General features: G+C 44.5%; 1 pseudogene; it reads right to left on the reverse strand.

The window, feature by feature from the left end:
* Nucleotides 1-568: 568 nt before the first annotated feature.
* On the reverse strand, nt 569-10,923 carry LOC110306592 (annotated as a pseudogene).
* Between the last annotated feature and the right edge of the window lie 925 nt (nt 10,924-11,848).

The raw sequence follows: 11,848 nt of genomic DNA on the forward strand, positions 1-11,848 counted from the left end.
GTAACTTATTGGTGTGTGTGTGTGTGTGTGTGTGTGCATGCATATGTGAGTTTTAGAGGACAACTTTATCTGTCATTCCCCAGGTGCTGCCCACCTTTTAAAAATAAATTGATTGATTGATTGATTGGGACATGGTTTCTCATTGATTTAGAACTCACCAAGTAAGCCAGGCTAGCCAACAGGCCCCAGGAATTCTCCTCCCACAATTTTCCCAGTGCTACAAGTGCACACATGCACACACACACACAGGCACACGTACACACACAAACACACGTGCACATACACATACGCACACAAACACACGCACACACACACATACACACACATGCACACACACGCACACACACGCACACGTGCACATACACCAGCATACCTGGAATGTTTGAAACACAGATTCTGAATGACTTGACCTTGGTGCGCATGCTGACAATGCAAGCCCTTTATTGGCTGAGATATCACGGGGCCCCGCTGTTATTTTATTATTTTATTTAATTTTTGTGGCACCATTTATTGGTGGACTTAGAGCTGTGAAGAACCCCAGCAAGCAGATTGTGAGGGAGCTAGGGTATCAGAGATGAGACACCTCCAAAGCAGCTGCTGCTTGGGCCCCTTTGTCTCCTATCATATGGGCAAGTTCTTTTGAGCAAGTTTTCAGGAAGACCATACAGCATGTCACAAATTGATGGGTAGACCTGGAAGATCCCACAGAGACTCCTGAAACTTTTCGTCGTAGTCTGCCCACTCCTTCCCCTGCAGATTCCTGTCCCTAAAGACCGTCCCTGCCTCCTCCGCTTCACCAACAAATCCAGCGTGGATCTGGAAGTCAATTGGTTCAAGGTCCTAACACTCAGACTGTACAATAGTCTGAAGCGTCTTACTGTTCTCAGTGTTAAAGACTTGATGGTTCTGCTCATGATCTCAATGGAGTTTTCACATGCACACAATGTGCTTCTGGACCACGGAGACACTGCCTCCACCTCCTTTCAATGCCATGCCGCTGTCCATCAGCCAGAAATATTGTCACTTCTCTGAAGTCTCCCCACAGCTGCCACATTTTATCTTCAGGTACCACTGGAAGTCCTCACCCACTGGCTGAAGATTGATGGCGTTCTTCAGTGTGGCTGTGAGCTTCAACAACATTTCCCCACAGCGGTCCGGTCTTTATAAAGCCGCTGTGTCCCCTGCTTTACTCTCTGCCACCCCACTGTTATTAAAAAGAAAATTTAGTGGTTCCATATTCTAAAGTCATGGGTAATACATTTTTTAAAAGGGTGAACATAACTTGTTTTGACTTTTAGTTTTGTCAAAGTTGATGTCTCACTCTGATTCCTAGCTAAGGGATTGTCCAGACTCCCCGTTCCCACTATCCCTAGGAAAGGACATGTGTTAAGACACCTTCAAGAGGCCAATGTAAGGTTCCTGAGCTATGGGGCTTAATATGGGACAGGAAATGGCTCTGGAGACTTAGAAGGATTAAATCGAATCCAGATTTCTGTTAGTTCTTGTAACAATCAAAGAAGAAGGAAAATGAGTACAGCTGGAAGGCCTGGAAGACAGGTGTTATCCTGGAAATAAGATCTGTGGGTCAGATTAAGACCTGGGAAGAAACAAAAGTCAGAGGAGGTTCCTGGAGGTCAAGCATGAGGAGAGGCCTGCCCGACTTCCTGGCATGAAGCAGAGGCAGGTGGCCTGCTGGTGACAGTCTTGAGGTGTCATGGCATCTTCTCATTACTGGCCCATTCGTCAGCTACAGAAATCAGGTCAGTTTTCAGAGGAACTGAGAAGCGTCCTGGGAAGAAAAGCGGTAGAAAACCCTGTTGCCCTTCCTCTTTCATGGATTGCAGTGGAGCTTTGGATGGATCTGGTGGCACTTTCATTCCTCAAGGACTGGAGGGAGAAATCAATAGTTAAGAAAAGCTATCTGGGCTTTGCTGTTGTCCTCAGGGTCCTCGGCTTCTAGGGAGACCTGATCTTTTTCTATAGAAGCCTCTTTGGTCCTGGACACCAAACCTGAAGTTGCAAATATGGCTGTAGAGGTTGAGTGTGGATCTGGCCTGGACCGTTGGGCAGGAGAGTCAGTCACAGGACTGCGGAAGAGCCCATGCCCTACACAACAGCATGGCCCCATGATTTCCAAGCCACTTGCTGCTCATCACCAGCATGAGAGCAGATAGGGGTTTTTGGATGATTCCAAAGTTGTTGTGTCCTTAAGAGGGCAATGCTGGCAAGCCTGCTTCACTGAGCAGCTAGAATATTCCGTGTGGTTTGGGAAAAAACAACAACAACAACAACAAAACCAAAACAAATGAACAGATGATGATGATGATGGTGGTGGTGGTGGTGATGATGATGATGATGATACACAGAGAAAGAAGACATTCAAATATTTCAAGTAGAACCGTGTATGTCAGTTTTGTGGTCCATGAGGAGAACTTGGAGGTTTGTCTGGAACTACAATGGGATTTTTAAAGTGAGATCAAGCGACCTGGGCTTTGTGTCATTCACCACTAATGACCAAACTGAAATAGGCCTTAGAATCATGTGTAGAAATAGTTGTCTTACACTGAAGATCATATCATATGTACATGTTCATGTGGATGCACAGAAGTGTGTGTGTGTGTGTGTGTGTGTGTATGTGTAGACCAGAGGTCAACAGTAATGCCTTCTTTGATGGCTGTCCCTTTTATTTTCTGACACAGGGTCTCTCACTGAACCAAGTGTTCATTGATCCTTCTGGGATGGCTAACCAATAATCAATCCCCAGAGATATCTATGTCTATCTGCCCTTGACCATGCCCTGGGGACTAACTTTACTGGTGAGCTCCGCCACCATGGCCTTTACACGGATCTTATCACAGATCCTCACACTCATACCACAACCTAAAGGCTTGTGTTATCTAGCAGGGGTCAGAAGAGGGTGTCAGATGCCCTGGAACTGGAGTGGTGGATGGCTGTAAGCTTCCATATGAGTGCTGGAAGTGGAACGTTGGTCCTCTGCCGGAGAACAAGTACGTTTGCCTACTGGAGCATCTTTCCAGCCCCATTTCCGTTACACCCTTAAGCTTTATGATCGGGCTGCCTGACCTGGGTCCACACTTTGGGAGCCACTGCTGTTCCCAATAAGACCTCAGTGCTGATTTGAGTAGGAACTTTCACTAACTGCCCACAGCCCGAGGAGTCCGGGAGGAACCCGTGTCTTTGTGCACTGATTGGAGACGTTGGGGACATGACTATGGAGAATCTAGAATTGTCTGACAATACCCAGCACTTATCACCCAGATGCAGGGCTTCACCCTGCCATTTGCTTGGCTGGGCAGTCTCTGAATCTGCAGCCCAGGCTGGCCTTGAACTTAGGATCTTCTTGCTTCTGCCTTCTGAGTGCTGGGATTACAGATGTGTCCCTTAGTGCTGGAATGTCCTTGCTGTGATGTATGCAGAACTAAAGCTAGAGTCAGAGGCAACTGGATGCCTACATGGCAAAGAACTCCACAGGAAGTTCTTCCAAACAGATGCCCCCAGGAAAATTCTACTTGAGGAAAGAAAATCAAGTGTGTGAGTATGTGAGAGAGTGTGCATGCTCGCGCGTGTGTGTGTGTGTGTGTCTGTGTGTGTGTGTATGTGTTTGTGTGTGTATGGGTGGAGTGTGTGACTGTGTGTATATGTGAGAGTATATGTGTGTGTGTAGTATATGTGTATATCTATGGAGTGTGTGAGTGTGTGTATGTGAGAGTGTATATATGTATGTATAGTGTATGTGTGTGTATGTGTTTAAGTGTGTGTCTGTGTGAGTGTGCATATCTGTGTGCGAAGCATATGAGTATGTGTGTGTGTGAGTGTGTGTGTAGAGTGTGTGTGTGAGTGTATGAGTGTGTGTATATGTATGAATGTGTATATGTGTATGAGTGTGTGTGTGTGTCTGTAGTGCACATGTGTCAAAGTGCACTTGGCCAGACAAGAGCTGTGATTTTTTTCTACCTCCAAGATCAGACTCTCCACACCATGCCTGCCAAGTTCTTTCAGCAGCTGGCACCGAAGGCAAGAAGTAATACTGAGTGGCTTCCTCTTTTCCCCCTTGGTTTTCTCAAAAGATTTAGACAATTGAAATCATATCCCTTCCCCTCTCCCCTGCCATAATGCAGTGCATTTGTCTAAATTACAGACTTCAGCAATTATTCCTGCTTTTGCTTGCAAACCAGAGGCAAATGATGTGTGCTCTGGTGAAGGTGGCAAGACAGCCAGAGGCTCAGCTTTGCATTTGTCTGCAGGGAAGAACATGTGGAGAAACGACCCCGGGCCTCATCCCTGTCAGCCTTGTTCCCACTGCCCAAACATGTTGCTCATTGCTGTCAGGCCCAGTCTTATTATTGTAAAGTACTGCATAAAATCATTTATTTCTTTTATGTATACTGGTGTTTTGTCTGTTTGTTTACCATGTGTATGTCTGGTAGACCTGTGTGTTCCAGAGGAGGGTGTCAGATCCCCTGGGACTGGAGTTACTAACAGATGTGCAACCACAGTGTTGGTGCTGGGACTTGAGCACAACTCCTCTGAAAGCCATCTCACCAGCACCGTAAAGTCTACTTTTAACAGTTGTATATCTATAGACCAGATGCAAAGAAAGTAGAGATACGGATCCTGGTCTCCAGTGGACATTTTTAAACTACCAAGTCAACCAACACTGATATCAGTCAGCTAAGCCCCCAGCTTCCTCCGCATCTCACCAGTTTTCCCACTAACACCCTCTCTCTGTTCCAGGATCGGATCCAGGACACTGCTGCCCATTAGTCATCCTGCCTCCTCGGTCTTTTCTGATCTGTGATGGTTGCTGAAAATGTCCTTGCTTCTCATGACTTAGATATATTTTTGTTAAAAAAAAAACAACAAAATCTAACCGTTTGGTTGGGGGTGGTCTGATTTTTCTCTTGATTAAAAACCCACAGAAATGAACTGGTCCGCGCTGCTTTGCAGCCAAGAAAACCAAAGTTTCGAGTGACTTCATAGGCTGCCTGCTGTCATCCAAGTCTGCAAGGTGATCTCCAGTCACTGACCTCACAGTTTACCAGACCCTCAAGCCTCCAGAAGAGGACCAGGAACCTGAGAGGACTTGCTTCATAAGGAACCCAGAGCTCCCTCACCTATGTTGCTTGGAGTCCAGGGAGGGAACTGCCACACATGAGCAGGCTCTGGGCAAAGCTGATTGCCAACAGATCACAAATTCAGATTACAGGGGAGTCTGGGGCAGATGTTATTCTGAAGAGGGGAACAATATCTATCATTATTATGGGACTCTGTGTGTGTGTGTGTGTGTGTGTGTGTGTGTGCGCGCGCGCGCGCGTGTGTGCAGAACTGTTTGAATGCAAAGAAACTGCTTACCATCTACTTACTGGTGTGTGTGCACCCCCAGCATCATCAGTAGTGCAATAGTAAGGGGCTGGCTCCCATGAACAACCACTCCTACCATTTATGGTTAATCAATTCTTGTAATGGGGAAGGGATTTGGCAATGCACAGGACAGTTTAGTGGGAGAGAAAGGCAGGAGGTCTACAGGAAATGGCCATTGGTTCCTATTGTCGGAGGGGCAGGGCTCCTGGACGGATTTTGGTGAGAGTAAAGGTATCTTGCTGCAAGCCAGACATTAAATATTCCTAAGAATCCACAGACCAACATCAGAACCTTATTAAAACCTCAACATGTTGGATAGGTTTTCAATTTAGCAAAATCAATTTTGTTCTTCTTAATTCAGCTTGAGATGACTGTTAGAACAAGCCCTCAAAAATTAATAGTCACTTCACCCTTTTAAAAGCAGCAGCTGACCCTTGTCTCTTCATGTTAGCTCATTCACTCTGCCCCTCATCTTCCCCAAAGGGAAAAGAGATAGAGAAGAATATATTACTACACACACACACACACACACAAACACACACATACACACAAACACATACACACAGACACAGACACAGACACACACACACACACACACACACACACACACACACACACATTTCTTTTACCATTCAGATATAACACAGCTCCTGAGTCACATGTGTTCTGACTGCTGGGTATAAATGTGTGTGGTTCTGAGAGCCATCAAGCCTAGTAGTATACATACACATACAACATACACACACACACACACTCACTCACTGACACTCACATACCACACATACACAGATTTATACACACACACACACTCACAAACACATCATATACACTGATACACACAGACTCATACAGATCACACACATACTTATATACACAAATATACACACACTCACATACATCACATGCGTTGCACACACACATATATACTCACCAAACACACACATACACCAAACATATACAAACTTAAACATACACACTCATAAACACACCATATATACTGATACACAAAGACTCCTAAAGATAACACACACACTTGCACACACATAAACCACACACATCACATACACATGTACTCACACACATACACTTTCCAAACACACAAACCCCACATACACAGATTTATACACACATACACTCATAAACACACCACATACACGGGTACAGACTTACACAGATCACACAGATACTTGCACACACAAATGCATACACACTAACATACCTCACACGCATTACACATACATTACACATGCTTACACGCATATACACACACACATATATACACACACCACACATACACAGATTTATACACACACTTGTAAACACACCATTTATACTGATACACAAAGACTCATTCAGATCACACACACTTGCACACACATATACACACACTCACATACACCACACACATCACACACACACACTTGCTCACACAATACACTACACACACACACACACATACTATACAACCTTTCCTAAGACTAACCAAATTGAAGTCTGTTGTTGGTCAAAGGCACTTTAACACTTCACAACAACAGAAGTTTCTACCTTTGAAGTAGACAGCCAGGACCAATCCCAATCCCGTTATTTAGTGACTACTCAGTTGTCACTCATGATGCCTTGCCAAGGTGTGTCTCATTTACTAGTCAGGGCAGTCAATGGTTTGAGGGATTGATTTGGATGAAGCTGGTATCGAGCTGCAATGGAGGAGGACCGAGGAAGCAGCAGAGAGTAGCAGTGGAAGAGAGGAGACTCCAGGCAGAATCCTGTGAACATGGACGAAGACTCTCTAAGGTAGCTGTCCTTGAGACCAGGATAGCATGTTGGCGAGTTCGTATGTGACCCCAGCACACACTCTACCTTTTACTCCCTGCAGCCTGACTGGACTGCCCACATACAAAGGTCTTCCCAAATGAAGACCATAGTAGACAATATGAGACCCATGAGCATGACATAAGACTTCAAAGCCCAGGGGAGCCATCATCTGGATACTAATGGCAAGCGGTGCTGGTAGGCAGAAATGGCCAAGGGTTCTATTCGACAGAGATCAGCCCAGGGTACACCTGAGTGTGCTGATTCCCACTTGGTCTCTCTCTGCCCCCTTTCTTTGTCTCCCCATTTCCTTGCTGTCTTTTCAAGACTGGGTGCGAGTAAGCACCTTTCTGTTTACTAACGTCCATCTTGTTTTCACGGCCATTTCTCCACTTAAACAAATCAAAAGCAGTCAGCTTTCTGCCATGCCCCAGAGTTTGACTAAGCTTCTGACCACAGCTTTCCTTCATCACTTCCCTGACCCCAAACTAGGAAACCAAGATGCCATTAATCACCAGAGTTGATTCAAGAATGCAATTCTGTCATGATCTCAGCATGAAATCTGTACAACTGTGTCTGTTCTCTGATGTTTTCTTAAGCTCTGTGTGTGTGTGTGTGTGTGTGTTTGTGCGTGCAATATTCATGTGTGGAATATGAGTGTGTATGTGTGTGTGTGGAGTATGTGTGTGAGATATGTGTGTATGGTATGTGTGTGTGTGTGAGAGAGAGGGGGGGTGATGTGTGTGTCAACGTTCCTGTGCACATGTTCCATCACTCACATGAAGAAGGCAGAGGTTAATCTTGGCTGTTGGCTCTCTCCTGCCACTTTGTTTGAAATCATGTTGGTCTAGGCTCAGAGCACACACTGTTCTTACAGAGGGCTCAAATTGGATTAACACTCCTGAGTGGCTCAAACCTGCCCTTTCCCCCTCATCTTCTTCTTCCTCCTCCTCCACATTTTTTTCTGGCATTCCCTGGATAGATTATCCCAGGGCAGAAAAATGTCTGGGGAAAGATCTTCCTTAGGTCTGTCTAAAGACCTCTAATCCTCCCTTCCCAGAGTGTAAGACCCAGACAAGTTGCTTCTCTGAGCCTTGCTGGGTGTGAGCCAATCAATGTTTAATTTCCCAAACTGCCTTTGTGAGGAGATTTATTTCTTTGTGTTTGTCTTACGAACAATATTTATTCTAAACTTTCCATAAAGCAAGCAATAAGTGCTACTTTTAACTGTTTTCTTTTCTTTCTTTTTCTTCTTCTTCTTTTTTTTTTGAGAATGAGAATTTAACAAAAAGGAAAAAAATGAACTAAAGGAGGGTAGAGAGAGGGATAGAGATAGAGAAAGACAGAGAGAAATATATAATATATAATATAATATATATATACATATATATAATATATTTCTCTTTCTATATACACGTATACACACACACACACACACACACACACACACACACACACTCACATACAGACAGAGAGAGACAGAGAGAACACTTCATGGGTGTTTGTTGGATGGCTTATCAGCCTTCAAAAAAGAAAGTGAGATGATTTGCCCCTGCTGGGCACTGCCCAGGTCCCTGGGCTATTTTCCAGTCCCCTCAGGCCACTTTGATCCTATGACACCTTCACTTAGGCAGGAAATCCCACTCAATCCCACCCTTCAGTGTATGAAGTGGTTCTTGTCCACCCACAGCCTTCTTCCTTTCTGCTCAGTGTTCAGTGCCCATGGAACACATCCCTGCCTGCTGCTTCATTAGTCTAAATGCTGCCTCAAAATGTGTGACCCTGAGGACACGTCGCTTTTGCTAAACTCGAGTGCCAGCCTGTTTTGTGCTGCTCGGGTTCTCCCTCTGCACTTGCTGTCTCTGTCCTTTGTGTTAATTACTTGGGAGCACAGTCTGTCTCCCAGGCCGAGCCCAGCACCTGCCATGACATGTGCTCAGTACCCAATAAATGCTCCTGCCCAGGGCTCCAGGGAACACCAATGTCCAAGGCTATAGAAAATGGCTTCACATCTCAATACAATCAACACATATCCTATTCTGTATATTAAATCATATTTTGATTATCTGTAAATTGTAATGAAAATATATGCTAGCTACACTGTACTACTTAGAAAATAATGTCAGGGAAAGATCTGGGCATGTTCAATAGAAGAAGAAATTTTTAAAGAGTCCCATCCATGTTAAAGTCAGAAATAAGAAACCTGGTGCTTACAGAACAACTGATTATAAATGAGAAAATTTTGATGGAAAATACCTACAGTTGTTAAGTTAAATGTTTGTCCTGGCTAAGCCTTAACAGTCAGCTTGATAGCCTAGAGTCATCTGAGAGGAGAATCTCAACTGAGGAGTCGCATGGATTAGACTGTCCTGTAGTGACATTTGTGTGGAATTGTTCTATTAGTTGATGGTGGGAGTTGTGGGGGTGTAGATCACTGTGGGCAGCACCATCCCCTAGGCAGGTGATCCCTGACTGTATAAAAATCTACCTTAGCGTCAGCTTGCCTGCGAGCCACTTAGGAAGCAGCATCCCTTCTGGTTCGTGCTAGAGATTTTTTGGCTATGGACTGAGTTCCTTAGTTTTTGATAAAACTGTGTGGAGTAGCAAGCAGGTTTGCCTCTAAGTTCCTGCTTAAGGGACCACCCTGATTTCCTTCAATAAAGCACTGTGACCTGTAAGTGCAATCAACCCTTCCCTCTCCTGTGTTGGTTTTGGTGAGAGTGGTTTATCAAAGAAGCAGAAACAAACATAGGACCTCCATAACGTAGAACACGAAATTTTCAGAAGCTGCATAACATAGAACCTGGAATATGCAGGGCCAGAATAACACGGAACATGAAACATACAGGACCTGCATAACATAGAACATGTAATATGAGGACCTATATAACATAGAACACAGAACATACAGAAGCTGTATAACATAGAACATGGAACATGCAAAAGCTGCATAACATAGAACATGGAACATAGAGAAACTGCATAATGTAGAACATTCAAAAGCTGCATACATGGAAACATGCAGGACCTGCACAACATAGAACATGGAACATGCAGAAGTTATGCCTAGTGCTTGATTTACTGAATTTCTGCCATTTACGTTTCTTTAATGAACTATGTCATGACAAAGTGGAATGAAAAGGCAGCTGTAAGAGAATAGAGTGACCGTAGGATGGGCCGGGGAGACAGTTTGGCTCTGTCCATGATGATAGATGGTGACAAGAGCAAATCGATACATAACAAGTTGTTGTAGCTAGTTCCATCTTAGAGAAAGCATGGAGAGTCTTGGAATGGTAAGGGCTGAACTCTTGAAGGGACAGAGTCATTCTTGGCCAAGTGTGTGGATGAGGAGTTAGTATACAGTCTAATAAAGGTGACTGATGAGAATTCAGAACTGATGGATTCCAGAGTCATCTCATCTTTGTTTGGCACACAAGGAATAGCAAGAGCTCCCTAGCTTGACTGGTCCCCATCTCTGCTTCCAAAGGCAAGACTGTACATCTCTGAGATGGGAGCAATGTAGAGCTTGGATTCCTAGCATACCTGGTTTCCCAAGGAGCCTGGTCCACACTGAGGTCCAGCGCTATGACGTTGGCTTCTGCGAAGAAGCCTGATGGTGATTTGATGAATTGCCCCTCTGTAGACAACCAGCCATGTTTTCTTTGCCTTGGTGTTCAACAATTCACCTTTTCCCTTCTTGATATACTCAATGTTCTTCTCATATTTTTCCATGGGACTCAGTGTCCCAGAGAATCTAAGGTATGTATGTTAGTCTCCTGTCTTCATAAATAAAGCTTTCTGGAATTATATCACTGGGTATTTCTGAGTCTGCTCTTTCCATCTTGGTCAGCTATGTTCACGAGTACACTCATGGTGAAATTCCTCTTCCCATTGTGTGGCAACTTCTCTGTTTTCTTTCTTCTAACTTCCATAAGGCTCTGCTCTTCTTTGGCAGCTTCCTCTATTGGGGTAGGGGAGAGTCTAAGGTATCTCTTGTCTCTATAACAGTGTCATTGTCTCCTTCTCTTCTATTTTCCTTAGCTCCCACCCCATCACACTTTATTATCTCAGTGTTCTGGCTTCATCTCTGTTATTGTGATAAAGATATCCGGACAAGAGCAACTCCTGAGAGAAAGAGTTTATTTGGCGTACAATTTGCAGGCTATAGTTGGTCTCTGAAGGAAAATCAAGGTAAGCACTGGTCACATCACGCCCATGAGAGCAGAGAAAGGATGAACCCATGCTTGTCTGCTTAGAACTCAGCTCACTTTTTTATTTTCGTACAGTCCAGGGCCCAGCCCTGGAAAGGGTGCTGCCTACATTCAAGGTGGATCTTTCCACCCAACAGAAAAGGCAAAGGTTGATTAGTTCTAGATAATTCCTCACTTCAACTCCACTCAGAGGACTCTAGGTTGTGTCAAGAGGAAGCAAACCAAACCATAAATATGCTCAGGTACAACCTCGCCTTTGGACTCTGTGTCATCTTTCTTCAACACACTTTTCAAAGGCACGCATTGCATGTATGTTCTCACTTCTTCATTTGTCGCTGGGACTCATCCTAAATGAGTCACACACACAGATTTATACAACTTGTCTTCATGTCCCTCCTCTCTTTTCTCAGTAACTCTGTCGAAACACCTGGCCTCTGTTTATCTTC

Source organism: Mus caroli, chromosome 12 (genome assembly GCF_900094665.2).
Source record: "Mus caroli chromosome 12, CAROLI_EIJ_v1.1, whole genome shotgun sequence".
NCBI lineage: Eukaryota > Metazoa > Chordata > Mammalia > Rodentia > Muridae > Mus > Mus caroli.